Here is a 5,126-nt window from a genome sequence, read left to right as displayed (position 1 = left end):
TAATAGAATATGTTTTGGCTATTTTCAGACGAATGACAAAAAGTGGTAGTTTTGTAAATGTAGATAAGAAGTGGGTTTTCTGAATTGACCCCATGGAGCATATTTGTATTATTCAATTATGTCCACAGTCATTCATTCTATTCAATCAACAAGGCATGCTTTAAAGACATTACTTTTTCCAAAAAACAAAGCAACGACACTATTTTAAAAAGCATTTAATCAGAACTGTGTGCTATATTTTTGCAGAAACTTTTAATTCAGTTTTATTCTATTAGCAATCTCATCTTTATTTTTGTAATTGACAGAAGCTTATATGACGTAGAGCTTGTAATAAAAGAGCGCCCTCTATTGAAAATATTTAACAGTGCACATCCAAATGTTTCCATCTGAAACATGATTAAACTAATCTTGAGGTGAATAATAAGGTATTAAGAGAAGAATTACTCAGGTAGGCTACGTCAGATATTTCTTGAATCAGAAACTTTATTTATTTAAACGCATTATGTACAAAAAATGTAAATTTAATTAAATATGCTATATGTTTTTAAACCATTACAAGATTACCAAAGCGATATTGTTAGATAATATAATAAATATTATGGGATATAAATCGATTTTTTATATATATATATATATATATATATATATATATATATATATATATATATATAGCCTATATATATATATATATATATATATATATATATATATATATATATATATATATATACTTATATATTAGTTTATGGGTATATACACCTACTTTATTTTTGATATGTATATTTTGTTGCTATAAAGTTTGTTCATGTTATTATGCCATTTTATAAATGTTAAGCTTTCCAATGAGCTGTTTCGTCTGGCACATAATTAAATTCAGCGAAGAATTCTTTTATGAAAGTTATGCATGCTACTTCCACAAGCGATGCACATCAAAATGCAAGTCACTATGGTGCAAGGCTTGATTTTCGCCTTTAATGTCAGTCAGGAATATTTAAAATCAAATCAAAGAGCAAATGCCATGTAATAAAGCATCTTCAAAGTATTTGCTAATTGGCTAACATCGTCGCTGCTGATAGGCCGCCCCGTGCTCATTGGATTAGTTGCTAAGCAACCCATTTGCAAAGCGTGTTGTCATGGATTCAAATGTTCCGGATGCCCTCCAAAATGGTCTGCTGACCACTGATAACAGGGTGAGGGTTAAGGTAACACTCATCTCTGAATGTTTGCGGATGATTGTGTCACATCTTTCTGGCATTGTTTAAATGTCATCTGCTACATCGTGTGCGTCTTTTTCTTTAGATATTGTATCAAGATAGCATTGTGTAGACATGCACTGACAAACAAATGTTAATTTCACTGATTGCAATAAATTGAATGCGAGTCTGCTTCTGTGTTATTGTGTCTGCATAATCGTATTTTACTCTTTTGTATTTTCATACAAGCATACATAGTGACTTGGCAGCCTGGTGTAAACTGAGCTGAAATCATATTAAACATTGACAGTACATAGAACCAGAAACATAGCCATAGATGTAAAAAAAATCTGAAATTCAAGAAAGTGTTCAAAAACAACCAGATAATTTAACCCTGAAGTGTTGCACCAGGTTTATCTTAAGCTCTCTGTCTGTCTCTTACTTCATTTAATCATAAAACTAATAAGGCTTTTGTTCATTTTCCTCATTAAATCGTACATGTTGTCCTCTTGTTGATCTGCAAATATAGATGTGGTGCCTAATTTCAGAGTTTAATTTAGCACAGTAATTATATCAAACTGAATGTAACCTCACTGGTTAAGTGGCAAATAATTATTTAAATATCTGCATACACCATATTGTGACATTTATTTCTTTTTTGTGTGTGTATTTACATCCATACATTCATTAAATCAGCACAGCAAAATAAACAAACTGTGCCCTTACAGGGCAGGAAAACAAAATCCATATAACATTTTATTCTGTTTCGAAAACACCCTCGGGCGCATTTAGTCTGCATGCATACTGAACCAGTTTTACAGAGGATGTTTCAAGCTTATTCGACATGGCAACTGCTGGCACAACTGAAAGATGGAGATCCAGTCGTTTTGTAATTGTTTTGAGAGCTGTGCGTTGTCTCTCACATTCTCAGTGCAGGTTAAATGACTGTCTTGGCTGCTGCTGTAATCCTTGGCGAGCATGCAGCAGTGTAAGGCAGAATGATGTTGATTGTTGCCCAGGTCGCTCAATCAGGCATGTGCATTCTTGAGGCTTGTGTATGTGTCATTGTGAAAAGAAATAAAAGTATCACAGAGTTGATATAAACACTATTTCGGGGTCAACAGTTTAGGAGCGTGATGGAAACAATCATCTTCTGTCCACCTGTTAGTGTCACGCTCAGGAAATTCATTAGCTGAGTTTGTGGGACCGCATTGTACTAATATTAGAAAAATGTCTATTCACCAACAGGGTTTTCCATTTTATTAGTTATTAAGTCAGATTTAATTTGCATCCTTTGTGATATTATAAAAATGCTTTTCCTTTTTTTTATTTTGCTAAATTGGTGATATGTGTTTCTGGTAATATGTTAAAAACTTCCCAGTGAATAAGACCCATTGCATATTATTAGCAATTAGTAGCAAATTTCACAAGCATCCTCATTGATTTGTGTGTTTAACTTGACCTGCCAGGCAGTCACTGAATTAAGCCGGCAGAATACTTGGAATATAGGCAACGTGAATTACAAACCATCTCTTTAATGATCCCTGACTTAAATAAGCTTAACATTTTGTTGTGTTTAAAATGACATCTTATTCACATTTACATTATATATGGCAGATGCTTTAAAGAGGACATTTCACAAGATTTTTTTAAGATGTCAAATAAATCTTTGGTGCCCCAGAGTACACATGTGAAGTTTTAGCTCAAGTATCATATAGATAATTTATTATAGCAAGTAAAAATTGTCACATTGTAGGTGTGTGCAAAAATATGCCGTTTTGGGTGTGTCATTTAATATGCAAATGAGCTTATCTCTTTACTAAATGGCAGTGGCGTGGTCAGATTAAGGGGCGCTATTATCCCCTTCTGACATCACCAGGGGGCCCAATTTCAATGACCTGGGTTGATCTTATTCACATTTTCTAGGTTGATAAATGCACTGGGGACTCAATTCTAGCACTTAAACAGGGAAAAGATCAGTTTTTTATGGTATGTCCCTTTTAATCCAAACTTTCCAAAGCGAATTACAATGCATTAAACACTTAGTTTTCAGTAAGTGTGTTCCCTGTTCAAACCCATGACCTTTTGCACCTTACTTTATATTCAAACATTTTAATCCATGTGAAGTTGATCACAAATGAATATACAGTATAACCTAGCCAGATTTTGTAGTAAGACAGTAGTGGAATTAATAACGTCAGTTCACATCTGGCCTCTTTCCAGGCAGAGAAATAAAGATTGGCGAGTGGCACGATGCCACCACACATTTAGATCTCATTCTGCTGAACCTGAGGCGGTATGGCAGTGTGAGAAAGTGGTATTGCATAATACAATCTACATATCATTGTATCCCACAAGTGCTTGCTAGTAAATTAACAGTTCACATCAACAGTATCCACCGCAACTCACATTTCATTCAAAGTATACATTTGGTTTATTTGTATGTTCCCTGGGAATCAAGTTAATGAGCTTGGCATTGTCAGTGTCATGTTCTACCAGCCAACTGAGCTACAGGAGCACTGAAATCAACATCAACATCCATTAAATGCACAATTAGAGAGAATTGAAATACTGCTGGAGATTACTATCCATTATTATCCATACTGAGCAACCACATGTGAGAAATGAGGTTCAATTATGAAGGTTTTATTTTTTTGGTCGCTGTGCATGGTTTGTGTGGTAAGCTGCAACTGCCACCTAGTGTTAGCATATACTAAAACTGACTGTGAATTAGTTGTGAAATCTAAACTGCATCTACAGAAAGTAGAAAGATTTTAAATGTTTTTGATTTTATTCCCATTACTACATTTGCTAAAGCTAACACAAAATGTCATACAACAAAATGCCGGAAAATAATGGGCACAGTAAATTACAGCAATTTTCCATAATACAAAAATACAGTTTTTTCCTGTAATTTTCCCTTAACACTGTAAGGAAAATTTGGGGAAAAAAGCTGTAAATTCCAGCAGCTGGGGTGCCAGAAAATACCATAAAATAATGGGCACAATAAATTACAGAACTTTTTGTAATACATACCGGTTTTTCTGTAATTTTACATTAATACTGTAAAAAATCTGTAAAAACTGTAAAATTCCAGCAGCTGGAATGCCAGAAAATACCATAAAGTAATGGGCACAATAAATTACAGAATTTTTCTGTAATACACAAATACAGTTTTTTTTCCTGTAATTTTACATTAAACCAGGTACCAGCTTATGCTGCAGTGTAAAAAATTTGCTGTAATTTTGCAGCTGGTTGCCAGTAACTTACTGTAGAAGATAAAGTCTAAAAAGGTTTCATGTTCATTTAACTTTGAACAAAATGTTGCCAGTAAATAACATAAATGTAAAATCTACAGTAAGTTACTGGCAGTCAGTTGCCAGTAATAGCCATTAATACTGTAATTTCTACAGAAATTTTTTACAGTGTGGTCTTAGCTGGATTTTTTTTGTGGGGCAGTGGTTGCATTGAAGAATATGCTTATGTAAAAGCTGAGTCTGAAAGTTTACTGTAGCTCTAGCAAAATGTCACTGGACAAATAACGCACGGTGAGCTGAAAAACTCTATGCATAATGCGTAAACATAATGGCTTTGTTGGTTTGTCAACATGAACAGCTTACATACTGAATTTTAAAGTAATGTGCTTTTTATTTTCACACCTTTAGGCTATTGTAAAATAAAAGTGAAGTATTCAGTCATTGTTTGTCAGTCAGCATATGGATCTTTCTCATGTCAAAAGCAAAATTATAGTCCAAATAAACTTTTGATTACAATGTCTTTCAACAGAAAAAAATATGGCCAGATGTTAATTTATCAAGCCCCATCCCTGTCTGTCTCCATGGAGCTAATAATTCCGAACATCCTCGGTTCTTTCCGTTTGAACGAGCGATTCATGCCGAAGGCTACGGCTGTGTCGATTCTTTACGAAGACAC

Source organism: Misgurnus anguillicaudatus, chromosome 14, assembly GCF_027580225.2.
Source record: "Misgurnus anguillicaudatus chromosome 14, ASM2758022v2, whole genome shotgun sequence".
Classification (NCBI taxonomy): Eukaryota; Metazoa; Chordata; class Actinopteri; order Cypriniformes; family Cobitidae; genus Misgurnus; species Misgurnus anguillicaudatus.
The sequence above is the reverse complement of the archived record's forward strand: the minus strand, read 5'-3'. Positions refer to the sequence as shown.